The following is an 18341-nucleotide window of genomic DNA, read 5'->3' as shown; positions in this document are numbered from 1 at the left end:
TACATTTGTCTTTGCTAAATTTCATGAGGTTCCTATCAGCCCATTCCTCCAGCTCGTCAAGGTTGTTCCAAATGGCAGCCATTCCCCTCAGGAGAGTCAATTCCTCCCATTTTCATATCATTCACAAACTTGCACTTTATCCCATCATCCAGGCTGTTGATTAAGTTGTTAAAACAGTACTAATCCCAATACTGGCTCCTGAAGAACATCACTCATAACCAGCTGCGAGTTAGACTTCAAGCCATGGAAAGCTGTGTTTTAAGCCTGGTATTCCAGACGAGTTTTCATCCAGTATATAGTCCATCCAGTCCACATTCCCAGCTAGGTTACAGGTATGCTATGGGATGCCACAATGCTATGTCAAAAGCCTTGCTTAATTCAAGGTAAATGATGTACGCTGTTCCATTCACTCCATACACAAAGCYGGTAATCTCATCACAGAAGGTAACCAGTCAAGCATACTTTGGTCTTTGCAAATCCATGCTGGCTGTTCCTAACCACCTTCTTGTCCTTCATGTACCTGGAAATAGCTTCCATGAGGTGTTTCTCCATAACCTTCCTAGGTTCTGATGGGAGACTGACTGGCGTATAGTTCACTGTATTCTCTTTCTTTCCCTTTTTAATTATTGGTGTAACATGTGCCTTTTCCCAGTCACCAGGGACCTTCTTAGGTCTTCAAATCTTTCTTGTGATCTTTCAAAGATGATAGAGCACTTCAACTTTTCCTCATAGATCAGCTTTTCCAAACCTCTTACTGTTCTTATTGTTTTCATTCATCATTCATTCATCTAAACTTTTAGTAAAACATAGTGACCATAATAGGACATAGCATTCCCACCTTTGTATATCACTACACTTTAAAATGAAAAGGAACATTACATTGTTGATAGGTTTCTCCCAATTGATTCATAACAGCTTCCACACTAGCTAGCTAATTTGAGATAGTGTTCAAGTCTGGCAAGACAAAATGAAGCTATTCCTGCTTCATAGTATAGTGCCCAGATTATTAGGCAATGCCCTTTTCAGGTTTCTAAAATACTGAATTCATTGAGACCTGGTGATTTTTAGCATATATCATGATGGTCACTGATAGAATGGGATTGTGGCTGAAATAACTAGCAATGTTCAGATCAGAAAGGAAAAACAGCATTTTTATTATGAGATGAAAATATAAAAATKTAGTCAGAGTGCAGTGAGCAGCATCTCTCATCTAAAAGAGATTTCAAGATTCTATATCCCGTCTTTTTCTTCCACATGAATGGGGAAGAAGAAAAGGTATTAAGTAAATCATTTAAGTGATCGATAGAAAAAAAATGGAGGAAGATTAGAAAACTCCTTTTAGTTTTCTGAAAAAAAAACAGTCTCTCCTGAAGAATGGTATGCATTCATATTCATCGCATATGCTGTCTTCATTATCAATATATACATTCCCCCAAAGTTTCAAAATCCGTACATTTGACCAAACAAAGATTCTGCCTTACCCAACACTTTTCACAGCAGAGGAGCAAAATTTCACTACCCTCTAGCAGATGATAGTCACACTAGAAAGACACTATCCTTCATACAATATTTCATTTCAGGAGATGACAAATACTAAATGTAGAATGGGGGTGAAAAAAGAAGTAGTTCAAATAATATTGTCTAATTTGGTTCTGTGTCTATCTGGAAATAAAGACAAAACAAAAGGAAAAGACTGAGGGTGAATATGAGCAGATAAAACAAACACTTGCATACAAAAGGAAAATAAGTTTGTACTTTCTGAATCATACAGTACATGATACAAAGCATAGACCATCATTGTCCAACCAGTAGCAATTATATTGTGAATATATTATATATAATTATACATATATTATATATATTATGTAGCAATTATATTGTAGAAATTATTAATAATTTGAATTTTGTGAGATTTTGATATCTCATTTTCTCATGTAAAATACCTAAAGAACTCATTCCATTAGCAAATATGTCAATCTTAATGCCAAATATTGTATGAAAATTTATAATTTTACTTATCAACACTTGATTTTTTGAGCTTCATGATACTTCTGCAACTGTGAAAATTTTATAGACCACATGGTAATACATGCATTTTAAAATGCTTACATTAAATTCAAATTTATACCAACAAATAAAAAAGTTTGGTTTATCGTAATATATTTATAATATATTTGATTCTTCCCTGATTATGCCTGTTTATATCTGCTTTTTCATTAAATTTTTTTCTCCTTGCCTACTTAAAATGTTAAATTTTGGAAATTAGATTTTGATTATGTTTATTAGTTATAAAACTTCAGTACCATTTATGAAGAAACTTCAGCTTTGACAGCTATTTTTAGCATGAACTACATTGTATTTTAATGAGCCTTATGTTAACACCAGGTGTTAATACTTCTATGTTTGTTTTTAAATTAATGGATTTTTAAAAATGTTCCAGTTGCATGTAAAAAATGAAAAGTTARTAATTCAAACATATTCATATCAAATAAAATGCTGCTTAGAAAATCTCTCAATTTAAGATACATAAGTAAATCCTGCACTGGCTTATTCATCATAGGACTTGTAGAGCAATCAGACAAGAAAAAATCTGCATCATAATTTTGTATATTGCAACAGACTGGTATGAAATCATCACTTTTTATCTTTCCTCCCATTTGTAGRTGAGACAAACTTAATAAAGAGCTGCCATCTGAAGAACTGTCTGCATATTTGGAACTTCTTGAGTCACGTCTATATCATTCAAAATCATATAAAAGACTATCTAGCATTTTCATAATTGTCTAAATGGTGAAGATACTTTGAAAAATCTCAACATTTAATTCTAAACAGTTTCTCCAGTTATATGTTATTGTATCCGTCATCAGATACCATCAAAAAGAGGTCTTATTTCATATTACTAGAAACCAGCAAGAACCAGGAACATTCTTTCACTTATTCAACAATAAATTGGCAAATTCTTTCAACCAGATAGCCRTAGCATAAGACTGTAATCTCTAAACTATAGGTGAATTAGCAGTTTCTGATGCAACCAAGATCAAGGAAAATAGTTTAAGATAAGCTTTCAAAACCATGGCTAGTTTATTCTATCGGCTGTTCTTCATTTATATGATCTTTTTTTTTTTCAGCCATAGGTTTATGATGGGAAGATTCAGGATCTAAAATATAGACACTGAGAAGACATTTTACACACCTGCTCTCCTGTGCAGCACCAAAGCGTATCTCTGGCTTCTTTAAAGCCAAAAAAGATGTATTGTTATGCAGCTGCCAAGAACATGCATGTGTCATATCCTATTCCTCTCTGCAATGTAGAGCTGTTTCATTAATGTGATATGACACAGAAATATGCCCAGTGAAGTGGAGAATTGTTTGATTCTCATCTATATGATTGATGTCTCTACCCTGCTACATTTTTCTTTTTAAAGGGGAGTTTTCCCTGAGCTCTAGGAGAACTATTTTTATCAGTAAATTTACTTATTCTTTTGATTCTCTTATACATAAACAATGAGTTATGGTGAGACCTGAAAAATTAAAGTGATATTTTATACAATTTCCTTATTCACAGCTATACTTGGTCTTAAAATTTAGAATAATTAATAACATTTTCTTTGCTTGTAATGTCACTTTTGCTACATTGAAAACACATACAGCATTATTCTTGAAAGTCTTTCCTGGATGTTTCCTGAAAGCACTAGCCTCAGGTAAACACTAAAAATGTATCTTTTTTAGATGTAGGAGGGATTCCATTTCTTTGCTTGGTAAGAAAAATCTTGTGCATTACTTACATCTAAATATTAGAAGTAGCAACTTTTTCTGTCTCTCTTCATAAGGTTAGTCTAACCTTCAACACAGATGGAGGAACAATATCCCTCAGACAATGAAGTCCCATGAAAAATTTACTGTTTAGGAATTTCTGTGTTCTTCTGTACTGAATGGGAACAAGGTGACGGCTATTTTAGCAAAGACAGTCATTTCCTTCATTCCACTACCATACTCCCRTTCCAAAATGCTAAAGAACTGCTATCTTACTGAAGAACAAGTTTGCTTCTGTGCTCTTGGAACTGTGGAAGGCAAAACCCCTTCTCACAAGCACCATTTCTTTGTGATATTTTCTGAATAATATTCACTTCAGTTTTTAGATGTTTTGTTTAACTAAAGCTCATTGAAATCCAGGGCATACAATGTYTGTGAATAAAACTGGATTGTAATTGAGCAGTATTTGTAACAAACTTTGCATTCCCACTGCTCATGATTGTATGGATTACAAAAGTATCTGAAAATATGTTACTCTTAGCTGAGGCCTTCACAACACCATCAGCTGTTGTTTTATCTACTTCATCAGCAAACAACATTTTTCTTCACTATAATCAGCAAGTTGTGTAAGAGAGACAATGTTACTAACAGATAAACTCACTCTCTTAGCTCTCTGGGACCCAAGTTGTTGAGTGTTGGAGACAGTCTACAGCTTCAGATTGAATACAAAGGTTTACAAGGTTGTGTGACATCATGGAACTCTTCACTATAATAGTAAATGTTATGTGCAGGAAGCATAGCTCTTTTGAGTTTCTGAGACTGTGGCTTGACTTCCCATAGTGACTGAGATCCATCGAAGTTCTTCTCATTTTCCACCCAAGACACGAGAGAAAGAAACCAAGAGACTATCACTGCAAGAAATAATTAAGATAAATAACACTTCACAGGATTTTTAGTCTTGGGTAAAATGTGCAAAACTCAAAGAATAATTTGTGAATTCAAACTGTTTCAGTAGGCCTAAAACATTCTAAGAAACAAACAACAGAAAAAAAAAMCAAAAAGGAAATCCTCAACAACTAACTGCATGCTCAATTTAAAGAGATAAACTGTATCAGCAAAACATACAGAAACTATTCTGAAAATACAGAAACTATCCTGTGACTTGGGCTTTGGTATTCTGTCAGATAAGTGGATACCTTGCTCCTTAGGCTTAAAGATTAAATCCTCTCTTGCTATTTTTCCCTAGACTGAAGAAAGAAAAAATTTTTTCTCTGTAGTTTTGAAGAGTACCCCCACACCCTCAGTTGTCTTACATATTCTCATGGGAAGTTTGGGGTTTCAGCCCTTTTAGCTGGGAGGTAATGGGATATAAAAGTCTCTCATTTCCTTGGCAACTGCACTAACCATTAGGTTATTGTATGAAAAAAAAGAGTGAGCCCAGCTGAGTTGTCTAAGGGTGAGATTGTTGGTGGTTACTTTCAAGAAAAAGCTTACTCTAGGCATCCTAGTCAATTCTATAAGTTTTCATTCAGCTAAGTGCTTATTAGTACAAGTGAATAAAATAATGAGACAAAGGAAATCATAAGCCACAAAATATATGTACTATATATGGTCTACTAGTGAAGAGCATTTCACACTGATGTTAACAGTATTTAAATAAACATAGCTAAATATAACTTGGCCCATACTGCTAACTTGCATAGAGGGCCAGGAAACRATCCCTGATACTGATGACCCTAACCAACACAAAACTAACTATATTTTTTAGTGCTGCTGCCTTGTTGAGCAGGTAAGTCTCAAATGAAGCTAATCCAACACAGATACTGAGACTGACTTAACAGATAAGTAATACACTGAAGATCACTCTGTTTTCAGCCCTCTTATTTCAGCACAGATTTACTAGAACTCAGGTAACTTAATGCCTTACATTTTCTCAACGTTTTCAAAATGTCATGCAGACTTCACAAATTTATTTCGTTACTAGTTAATGCTAGAAATATCTTAGGTTTTAATTTAATCCTTGTGAGTCTATTCCTTGCCTTTTTGATTTCGACAACAGCTGTCTTATCTGACATAAATTCAGAGCCTTCTGGTTTATAATAACGCAGCTAAAGTTAAAGAATGAACTCGTAATCACAATATAGCTACACAAAAAAAGTATCCGTTTCAATGTACTATCAGATCTTGTACTAAAGAACTAACTAAAGGTTATCAGCCTTTTCTGCTTTTGGAAGCTATTCATTTTTAAGTAGAATACAGAAAACTACGCTCATTGACAAAACAATCCATCTGCTTTTCTTAATTACCTGTTTTACATTCTTTAGAAGGCGTTTACAGTTTAAAGGAGTCTGGATATCACAGAATCATAGAATGGTTGAGGTTGGAAGGGACCTGTGGAGATAGATTATCTAGTCCAACCTCCCTACTCAAGCAGGGTCACCTACAGCATGTCAGACAGGGTTGCATCCAGGCCAGCCCTGAAGATCACCAGAGAAGGAGACTCCACAACCTCTCTGGGCAACCTGGGCCAGTGCTCTGTCACTCTCACAGGGAAGAAATTCCCCCTCACGTTCAGGCAGAACTTCCTGTGTTTCAGTTTGTGCCTGTTGCCTTCTCCTGTTGCTTGGCACCACTGAAAAGAGTTTGGCCCCATCCTCTTGAGGTATAAATAAGGGTATAAATATCCTTAAGCTATTATAGACATTGATAAGATCCCCTCTCAGCCTTCTCTTCCTCAGGCTGAACAGGTCCAGCTGTCGCAGCCTCTCCTCATAGGAGATACTCCAGTCCTCTAATCCTCTTTGTAGCCATACACTGGACTCTCTCCAGTAGCTCCATGTCTCTCTTGTACTGGGGAGCCCAGAACTGGGCACAGCACTCGAGATGAGGCCTCCCCAGGGCTGAGGAGAGGGGCAGGATCACCTCCCTCCACCTGCTGGCAACAGTCTTCCCAATGCACCCCAGGAGACCATTGGCCTTCCTGGCCACAAAGGCACATTGCTGGCTCATGGTCAACTTGTCATCCACCAGCACYCCCAGGTCCTTCTCTGCAGAGCTGCTCTCCAGCATGACAGCCCCCAGCCTCTGCTGGTGCATGAGGTTATTCCTCCCTAGGTGTAGGACGCTGCACCTGCCTTTGTTGAACCTCAGGAGGTTCCTCTCCACCCAGCTCTCCAGCCCGTCCAGGTCTCTCTCAATGGCAGCACAACCTTCTGACATATCAGCCACTTCTCCCAGATTGGTATCATCAGCAAACTTGCTGAGGAGGCACTCTGTCCCTTCATCCAGGACATGGATGATTAGTTGAACAAGACTGGACCCAGGACTGAGCCCTRGGGAACTCCACCAACCACAGGCCTCCAACTAGACTCCATGCCACTGATGACAACCCTCGGAGCTCTGCCTTTCAGACAGTTCTCAATCCTCACTGTCCACTCATCTAATTCACACTTCCTGAGCTTGCCTATGAGGACGGTATGGGAGACGGTGTCAAAAGCCTTGCTGAAGTCAAGGTACACAATGTCCACTGCTCTCCCCTCATCTCTTCAGCCAGTCATGCCATCATAGAAGGCTTTCAGATTGGTTAAGCAGGATTTGCCCTTGGTGAATCCATGCTGGCTGCTCCTGATCACCTTCTTTTCTTCCATATGCCTGGAGATGACATCTAGAATGAGCTGTTCCATCACCTTTCCAGGGATGGAGGTGAGGCTGACTGGCTTATAGTTTCCTGGGTCCTCCTTCTTACCCTTTCTGAAGACTGGAGTGACATTGGCTTTCTTCCAGTCCTCAGGCACGTCTCCAGTTCTCCAGGACCTTGCAAAGATGATGGAGAGAGACCTGGCAACAACATCTGCCAGCTCCCTCATTACCCATGGGTGCATCCATCCCATCAGGGCCCATGGATTCGTGGATGTGAAGTTTGCCCAGAAGGTCTCTAATCCTATCCTCCTCAACCAAAGGAAAGTTTTCCTTTCTCCAGACTTTCTCCCTTGCCTCCAGGCTCCGGGATTCTTGAGGGCTGCCCTTAGCAGTGAAGACTGAAGCAAAGGTGGCATTCAGCAACTCTGCCTTCTCTGTATCCTTTGTCAACAGGACCCCCACCCCATTCAGCGGGTCCACATCTTCCCTAGTCTTCCTTTTGCTACTGACGTATTTGTAGAAGTCCTTCTAGTCCTTGACATCCCTTGCCAGATTTAATTCCAAACAGGCCTTAGCCTTTCTCTTCACATCCCTGCATACTCTGACCACATTCTTATATTCCTCCCAAGTAGCCTGTTCCCTCTTCCACATTCTGTGTTCTTCCTTCTTCTGTTTGAGTTTTGTCAGGAGCTCCTTGCTCATCCATGCAGGTCTCCTGCCCCCTTTGCTGGACTTCTTGCTCATAGGCATGCACTCCTCTTAATCTTGGAAGAAATGATGCTTGAATACTAGCCAGTTCTCTTGGACTCCTCCTGCCTTCTAAGTCTCTAACCCATGGGATTCCTCCAAGTAGTTCCCTGAAGAGGAAAGAGTCCACTCTCCTGAAGTCYAGGGTTGTGATCCTGCTTATTGGCTTGCTTCTTCCACACAGGATCCCAAACTCCACCATCTTGTGGTCACTGCATCTAAGGCTGCCACCAATCTCCACATCTCCAACCAGTTCTTCTTTGTTAGTTAGTACAAGGTCTTCCACTACCACCTGTGCCAAAAAGTTATGATCAGTGCTCTGCAGGAGCCTCCTAGACTGTGCCTAGCTGTGCTGTCCTTCCAGCAGATGTCAGGGTGGTTGAAGTCCCCCATGACAACCAGGGCCTGTGATTGTGAGGCTACTTCCAGCTATCTGTAGAAGGCCTCATCGATCTCCTCTTCTTGGTCAGGTGGCCTGTAGTAAACACCCACAACAGTGTCACCCATTTTAGCCTGCCCTTTAATCCTTTCCCATAAGCTCTTGACTGGCTCTTCATCTACTGCCAGGCAGAGCTCAATGCTTTCCAGTTGCTCTCTCACATTAGGAGCAACTCCACCACCTTGCCTTCCTGGCCTGTCTTTCCAAAAAACACGTAGCTGTCCATGATGATATTCCAGTCACGCAAGCTATCCCATCATGTCTCTGTAACTGCAATGAGATTACAGCCCTGTAACTGCACACAGATCTCCAGTTCCTCCTGTTTATTCCCCATGCTGCATGCATTGCTGTACAGGCTTTTCAGAGAGGTAGCTGTGCATACAGGTTTCCCAAGAGGGGTGCAAGAGGATCCCCCATAGTCATGTCTCCTATGCACATCCYCAGCTGCATGGCCCCTGCAGGAGGCCTCCCAACTTGAGCTGTGTTTTGTTGACTACCCTGTTTTTATAACTCTCCCCTTCCCCCATCCTTCCTAGTTTAACGCCCTCTTTAGCAGGCTGGCCAGCCTGTCAGCAAAGACACACATGCCTTGCTTAGTAAGGTGGATCCCATCTTTCCCCATCAGTTGCTGATCTTCAACAGGGTCCCATGATCATAGAAAGCAAAATATATCATGGATATCATGATCTCATGAATATAACCTATTAAACCCACTATGCTGGACAAACATCTCTAAGTCTCGTCCTCCAGGCTTTCTCATGCACAGCTTTCACTTGCTTTTCTTCTTGATTTAAATAAGACTTCTGCTTGATATGATTTTGCAGTTCAGTTGGCCTCCTATTTCCTATCTATTTTCTTATGGACAGGGAGCTTCCTCACAGTTTGTTTCCAGCTAGTGGCTGGATTTGTCTCTGCTTTCCAARGCAAATACTTCGCTAAAATTCCTAACAGGAAAGCCAACTGACAGATGTGTGCAAGGTAAAAGCATTCTTCTCTCAGGAACATAGCAAATTAAAATTACACAGGAATCTATATTCACAGAGTTAGATTCATTCCACCTATAAGTCATCGTACTATCTTATGCGTTGATGTTTTCAGCCTAACATAAAAATTAGTTACATTTATTCTGCAAAGCAAATGAATAACGAGTTACTACACAGAACTGTATTGTATATATACACCCCATGACATCTATTCCATCACTTTCATCAGAGCTAAATCTAGCACAGTCTTCAGAATAAAAATTTCTTCCCAATCTTCTTTTAAAACCAAAAGCTGAGACTTTCTATGCCTAAGGGATGTCACTTTCACAAAAAAAATATAGTAGATATAATTGAACAACATGAAATCTCCTGATAGTTTCCTTATGGAACACAGCTTTACAGAAATTTTGAAAATATGACCTGTTCTTAAAAAAAAAAAAAAAAAAAAAAAGTATCGATGGTGGTTTATTTGTCTTCCTGAGATGTATTACTGGAGAATGCAGTCATGAGGGAGATATGTTCAGCAGCACTGAGTTAATGAATCCCAAAGGGAAATAGAAAATGGGCAAACTCTAAAGAACTTACCTCTCTGATAAACTTACGCTAAATAAGTTTATCTGTCAATGAACAAGGAATTTTTTTTTAATTATTCTTCTTCTCAGTTTCTACAAGTAGAACATTGCTATCATCTTCTCTGATCATGTGCATACTTTCTTTTAAATTTATTGCAAAGTATTGACTCACAGAAGTCTTTGCAAAGTTATTTGATTTCTGGAGTTTTGAYCAAAACAGAAGAACAGAGTCAATATTTGACTCCTTGTCACAGAAAAAAGACAGGCCCCTGCCAGCTTTCAATCTAAGCATCTCCTCTAAAGTAAGTATCCCTGTCTAGGATCAGCTTCTGTACAGAAATGAGGCAAAGACAGAACCACAAAAGCTGGATTCCAAAGGTGCTCTCTTTCACAGACGTTGACGTCAACTGCTTTGTTGTTTCTTATTTACATTCTTATGAAGATATTTGATCCCAATTCACTTCAAGCTACTTGTTTTGACTCTGCCTTCCAAGTGGGGCACACAGAATAAGAACACTTGCATAATGACAGTTTTGGGAGATTCCTGTAGTCTCTCGGCTCCTAATGTTACATGCAGAGCCCAAACTATTCCTTGCCCTCATGTTGGAAATGCTCACATAGTCTTGAAAACTGTCTGCAATTGTATCTGCTTTTTCTTTCCTCTCCAATACTTGGTATTCCTCCAGTAGCAGTCCTAAGTGTCATCTACTAATCAGCTCATTCATGTCCTCATCGCATTTGGTCATTTCAGGAACGGGAAAGGCTATTTTGGATAGGAATGAACTTCTTCTCCAGTAAAGAACACATTATAATAACTCTGTTCCCATTCAGTGGCTAAATACTCCTTCAGTAAGCATTCTCCCATAGGAACAGTCTCTGGCTCAAGAATAGATCAGGTGCTCTTCTCCATTACCTACCAGGATAATATGCTCTGTTTCCTACCTCTGAAGTGACTGTAAAACAACTCATTAGGAAAGCTCTGTACAGCTGCGGACAGAACTGGATTTCAAGGATTCCCTGAAGCTTTGTTGCAAAATTCCCTCATGGTTATTTTCCTAAAGGCATCAAGGTCAGTCAGGGAAGCAACCAGGATGCAAATACAATGGTGGTTTTTATCAGAAGGGTAATGGTGTTTTTTAGGTCTTTCAAGCAGAGTCCCCATTAAGGCATGAGTAAAATCAAAAAGTCCAGTAGGACAATATGAACTTAATCCCTGTGCTGAGCTTCATGCTGTCTATCTGGCTTAAAGAGCAATGCAGATGATTGCCGAGTCAGGAACAGTTGCTTGTAGCTGTTGCGAGTTGCATGATTCAATCACAGGCAGAGCACCCTGACTGGGAATGGAGGTGCACCCATGTGCTGAGAAGTTAGCCGGTTAAGTGGAATGGAGTTCTTGAGTAAGCTTCTTTCAGATTGCTAAATCCTGGCACTCAGCAGTGCTGAGGTGTCTAGTTTCAGAGACCCCCAAGTGAAGTCTCACAAACTCAGTCTGAAACTTATATGGGACATGGGCAAAGGGTTTCCACACAAAGCATTGTGATGAGTTATCCAATTTTTCTATTTCTACCTGACTAAAATCAATTTAAGCTATTTCTCTTGAACTGCATGGGTAACTTGTGTTTTTCTGTCAGCTTTGGAGGAATCTGCACAATATATGGATTCATGGGGCTAATWACATTACCATGCACTTAAAAAATCACATTTGCAGGTCTCCTACCTCACATGATAGCAAGTCTGTTATCATCTTTGGGATGACAGTTGCTGAGAAAATCAGCTGAAATACAGTTACCACAGTGCCAACCACTTTGCCAGATCTCAGCTTGTCCACATCCAGTTGAACAACCTGCTGGATCCATAAAGCATTTCAAAAGACTGCTCCTGCTCATGCTGGCAGAAAGGTGCCATGTCAGCCCACTGATCTGAGATCCCTCCTCAAAATGTGTTCATTTCCGTGGTAAACATGGAGCTGACTCAGTTGCCTAAACACAAGCACTTAGGGTATCTGCCCCTGCCTCCAGTGGCCAATGAAGAATGGCACACATAGACTTGTGTCATGCCTGGTGGTTCTAGGCTATCTAGAGCATCCTGAATTCTCCAGTGCATCTCAAATGACACTTACCAGTTATGCTTGGGGAACCGACCTAAACTCTGTGTTCTGTGATGAGACTAGAGCTCAATAATCTCACTCTTGGCAGAGGCTGAGTCACTTCTTTTAGTATTTTTGCAGCAGAAGAGCTGGTCTCCTTTGAGATCTTGAGCCAGGAGCATCTCAAGCTACCACCTGAAGCATGTAAATTAAGCATCTTGTCTTAAAGTAGAAGTCATGACAAAGCCCTGTAAAGGATATTGTGGTATGGATTCAAAAGAAAATATGCAGCTGAACACATTGACTGCTTCATGATTTTGAGTTTCCTCTCTTATTTCTTACAGAGCAATAACTCCCCACATGTATCACTTGTTTTGGAAAACATTCATCAGGCAGATCACCTCATCAACTCAAATCTGATTGGAATCGGAGAAAGCAATTTTCTTTCATGGGAAAATATTCCAATAGGAGGGTTAATTAACTGATTAATCCCCATTGAAATGGGAGAAAAATCTCCTGTTAATGACAGTAATTGAAAGGCCTCTCTAATCAGACTAAAATTTTCTCTCTCTACTACCGAAACCTGAAAGATATTCTACCAGTTTTAGCAAATCCTGTACTCTGAATGACCCCAGAAAAAGAGATAAAATCATAAAGGAGGGAGCACTATATTAGTGTCTCTAACTTCCAAATGCTGAGTAAGAAAAATCATTTTGGGCTATGGTTAGCGTGGAATATCAGAGTCTGAATCCCTTATAACTAACATCACAAAAGGACAATTTTTTTTCTTTTCCCATGCTAATCCATGCAACTATTTCAGCTTTCTGGAAAAATATCAGTTATAAAACATATGTAATTTAGATTGTCTGATTTATGTGTCTATAAGCTGAAAGAGTCACAAGTCATCAGTTAGTCTTTGGATTTACCCTATCTTGTACTAGAATTGTAGGTGAGGTCATCATAGGATCTATTTATAAACATGGGAGAAAAGATAGAAAACTCATGGATGTCTTTATGTACTCTCTGTAGCATCTTCAGATAGCAAATCAGCCCACCTATGATCTGAGTCACCCACTGACTGCTGAGAGCCAAAGGCAGATGTATTTCCAATTTTGGAACTTCAGTTGCTTGCTTTATGTTATTTGGAAAAAAATAGACTCTAAAATGTTTTGGCATTCTGGTTGATTAAGCTCATTGTTCATTGTTGAGTTTTATGAAATGAATTGCAGAGCAGAAAGCACAGTTGAAAGAGAAAAAAAAGAAAAAGAAGAAGACTCTCTATATTTCTTCAGTGTGACTAAAATAGCCAGAGATGAAGCATTGGTTCAAGTTCAGCAACCCTAAAAGAGTTTTCCATTTTTCTCATCGCTAGTTCCATTCTCTCATTTCTATTCCATCTAAAAGCGGTATTGCTTTTCTTATTAAATTCTTATTAAATTCTGATTACCTTAATTAAAAATCTTAGAAATTATTTACAAAGTTGTCTTGTATTTTCCCCCAAGTAGTTCAGGTAATCTAGCTTGCAACTGTATTTCTTTGGTTAATTTTAATCAGACTTGCTGATGTCTCTTTTATTTCCTAATATTTTAAATATTTTATTAATTAATTTCTCTGTCTTTTCTTAATCATTGTTTCTTGTTCAGTGTCTTTGTTTTTCCTTATCATCTGACATATTATGTTGTAAGACATGTTTCTATGTTTTCTAAAAAAAATTCCCATATGTTAGTATTTGTCAGCACTAGCTGTATGGTTAATACACAAATAAATCATTTTCTATTCACTAAATTTATAGGTTTAATTCAGTAGAAATATAAAGTAAAGTTTAGTTTCTGTAATTATTAAAATCAGAGATCTAGCTTGTTTGTTTACCTTTAGAATGACCTGGCAGAAAGTATAGCTTCATATTCATAAACGAATTATGGGGAAAGCTTCAAAGAAATATGTACCTTTTCTCTTCATACATTTTATACTTCCTAATCAACCAAAGCATTCCTATAACATTAGATTATCTACTATTACTACACTCATTTAAACAAAACATGTTAGCTTCTATTAGCAAATTACTATAGCTACGTTATTAGTATAACTTAACTTTGAACTTGGGTACTTCCAAAAACAACTTTACCAAGCATCCAAGACATTCCAACTCAATAAAGATAAATGCTTTTCTTTCATTTCTAACTATCAAATAAGATTTAAAAGCTCAGTAGAGTCTTTCTGCTAGTAGAAGAACTTCTATATGTCAGTGTACCAACAATTAATTTCTACATATAAAGTAAACTTCTTAAACCTATTTTTTCCCTCATTACACTTCTGCAAAGCCAAAAAACCTTAGTAGCTTCACTGTAATTTTTATACAGAACTGTTGTCATGTAGAAAAAAATAGAAGATCTTGAAATTTAAGAGCTTGTCCTGGTCCACTCTGATATTCTTAGGGAAAAGTCTACTTTAAGAGAAGGATCACCTTATCTTTTCATGTATCTAAGTCTATGCAAAAATCTATGTAGTATACAGTCTCAGCTTAAATATGCTAACTAGAATATACTATTCATAAAGCCATGTTCTTCTATTTTCCTCAGAATACAAGAGAAGTAAAAGTCTGGAAATTCACAAGGTAAAAAGATCTAGCAAAAACTAGATTGTTAATTTTAGAAGCAAAAGAATCTTGTTGCTTCCTAGAATTGGAACAAGTTAAGGCCTTCTGTCTGACATGCACCTCAATCAGTTGGCCAAGTAACACAAAGCAGCAGTTCCTACATAAACAAGGACTGTTTAAAGTGAATGGAAAATTAATAGGATGAACAGCAGCTAGGACTTTTCTAGTAATTAAGGTCTGTGGACTATATTGGGATATGGCYTCAGCTGAAAGTGAACTGGCATGGAAAACAAAACGATAGTAGCTAGCAGCAGGATTCTTGAAGACTGAAATATTTTTTTTTCTATTGTGGAGGTCAGCTTGGTAGGGCTTGCCAGAAGTCCTCCAATGAAAATGACTGAGTAAACGTTTAAGGGCTAAGGAGAATTAAGGTATTTTGGTTGTACTGGCTCCTAAAATAATCTATATCTAAAGGCACAAGTGTATTCAAAGCTCACCTATAATCAAAACAAAAATGGCCTTCTAACAGAAGAAATTAAAAGCATGGCTGCATCACCCTATTATAGGAAGAAAGACTTGCAGCATGAGGCACGCTTTGCCTCGGTCCCTGATCCTGCCACGCGAAGATGCTGGCTGCTCTTTGGAGTTGTGAGGTCGCTTCTGCCTGAGGCCATACGAGGCCATTGCCAGGCTCATGGCTGATGTYTGGGACTGTGCAGTCACTTTGGGCTCTTTGCTTTCCAGGCCCGTGTCAGGGCCCTGGCGGCTGCTCGTTGTTGTGAGGTGACCTGAAAAGCAGTGCCTGCTAAGCCAGTGGTGGTGATATTGTTGCTGTTTGCACCTCTTCATTCGGCGGTGCCTCAGTGCCTTAGAGGCCAGCGCTSTTCGCCCAGYTGCTKTTTGTGGTTATGAGGTGTCTTTATAGGTATGTACTATCTATCTGTTTCAAGCTTTAATTAAAATATGGTGGGCATCTCTGCAGGGCAATTCATTCCATCTTAAAAGTAGGTGCTTAAGACAGGTGGGATGAATTGCACTCTGGAGATACTTATTTCTTCTTATTTACTATGGAAAGAGCTTAACTAGTGCAGGCAAAATAGCAAATATATATATGATTAAAATGAGCGAATCCTGTCTAGAAGATATTGATTATTAGCTACTAGTGATAGATACGTTACCTACCTACCTAAAAATACCAGATTAGACTGAGATACCTAACCTTCAGATAACTAAAATTAGATAAAATAAATCTTCCCTTTTGTGACAAGAATGGATATCCCAAAGAAGGAGTCGTAAGTCAGCTTCTAGCTTATTCCAAGTGTGAATTAGCAAAGGCCAATAACTTTTTCTGCATTTATCTCACTGTTGTGAGCAGGAAACACTATAAAACTTCAACAAAATGTAGCTAACTAAATTCATATTATATTTTATTGTTTTAGATTCATTATTCCAATAGCTGCTTTTCACAGTGGGAAGTGCTAAGAGGTATGTCAGGCTACCCTAATTTGAACAGTTACACACAACACTTCCAGGTTATTTCTGAACACTATACTGCAAACAGTCCTATTCTCACATTACCTGTAAAGTGGCTCTGGAACAAAGGATAGCCTGTCTATGTATGACCGGTGATTTTGTAGGTTGCTCCAAATCCTTGTATCTGTATGCCTTTATATAGATATAAAGAAAATATAGAGAGAGATATTTGCAAAGCTCATGCTTCATTTCTGGATAAAACTTCATTGAATATCATACTTGTATTTCTGTTCTTTTGGATTTTTGTTAGTAAGTGTGCCACCCAACTTTTAAAAGAGAAAAAACATTCAAAATTAAGATTTAAACTAATTGGTTAATAATCCACCTATTCTACTTTAATGGATACTCAGTGGTCAATCATAAATTAAGAAACTTATATAAAATAATATAGAGGAGGAATAGATCAATTATTTAACTTTGTAACAAATAAAACCTTTCTACGTTTTGCTCTGCAGAGTATAAAAATACAGGGAGTGTAAGCAGATACAGATGTAACTCAAACAGATAGGCTTCTACTTAAAAATCACGGCTTCTTCACCTGGTTCCTAATGATTTCTACAACACAAAATATTAGCTTAGCATTCAATTTATATAACAAGAATGTGACTTAATTAACCATCYTTTTCATAGAATATTTGACATGTTGTGATCATTGATTCCTAATTGCATTAATGCAACAAATATTAAGGCATAGTTTATACAGTTGTTACTTTAAAAATTGTTATTTTAAAACTTTAAATTTTATTGTGACCAGCACTTACTGCTGCCCATATTGATGCTTGCCGATGAACCACCTGTTCTAAAATATTTCTTTAATATTGTCATATAAACGATATATAAAATATATACAAAAAATGTGCTCTTGCTGTACAAATACAGAATATTATAAGATCCTGCATATCTTCACTGATCTCCGAGGTGTGACTAAAGAATGGGGTCAGTTTTATTCCTTGTTCCAGCTGCCTGAAGGATGCTTCCAGCTTAATAGTAAGCATCCAAACTGTTTTCTGGCAATCTAAACTCAGTAAGGAGTCCTTCTACCAATGCAAGGGCAGGAGGAATAGATCAAATTGTCTCTTTCTCATACACTCTCCAAGAATTTCAAAATCATCTTTTCAATGGCAGTTACAGAACTGGATTCACTGCTAAATACTGACCTAAATGGCTTGGTATATATGGGTAGAATCACTTTTCTTCCCTTCTCTCCACTTCTCCAGTATATAATGAAGGATTACACTAAGCCCTTTTTGATACACTGTGCCTGGACATTAAAGTAACAGAGAGCTTAAGAAAATAGCCTGCCTTCCTCTGTGAAGAAATAGTACATACCTGAGAATCAGCTAGTGTGTGATTGCCAACCTTAAATATAGGCTAACTGAGAGAGAATGATATTATTAGGGGTGAGAAGAAGAAGGAAAACAAGGCTTTGCATTAACTGAAGGGTAGCAGTGGGACAATTTTTGTTCGATGAACTGATTAATGCTTTCTTTTCTAGTTTGTTTGTAAAATAAGACCCATCTGAATAATTGCAGTAGTTGTACATAGCTGGCAGCTGTCACGACTAGCCTACTTTCATGTTCTTGTTTCTCTTAAAAACAACAAAGAAAGGGAATTCCTATTTCTGAGACTTGTTTTTATGTATTAGAGGTAAAATCTTAATTCTTTTTTCTTTTATTGGATTGTATTAAAGTGTGTTCTTTGATGAACCTAGCTTATTAAATATTCCCAATTGTAAAAAACAAAATATTACAAAGCTCCATGGGTTTTTTTATATGCCTTTCTCTAAYTTTTGTATTACTGATCTGTATAAGAATAGGGTCATCCTCCTGACAATGACAGACACACATTTTGTGGTAAAAACAAATCCTGTGGAAGCGTAAATCACATATACTAATACATTTTCAAGAAGAATGTGTCAATTGGCAAGTTCTTAATTCATTTATTATTCATTTTAGAGCTTATTGCTTTCTGTAGTGTTGTCATCTGAATCAGA

This window comes from Rhea americana, unplaced genomic scaffold (genome assembly GCF_003343005.1).
Source record: "Rhea americana isolate MKP2758 unplaced genomic scaffold, rheAme1 scaffold_3, whole genome shotgun sequence".
NCBI lineage: Eukaryota > Metazoa > Chordata > Aves > Rheiformes > Rheidae > Rhea > Rhea americana.
This window is presented reverse-complemented; position numbering follows the sequence as displayed.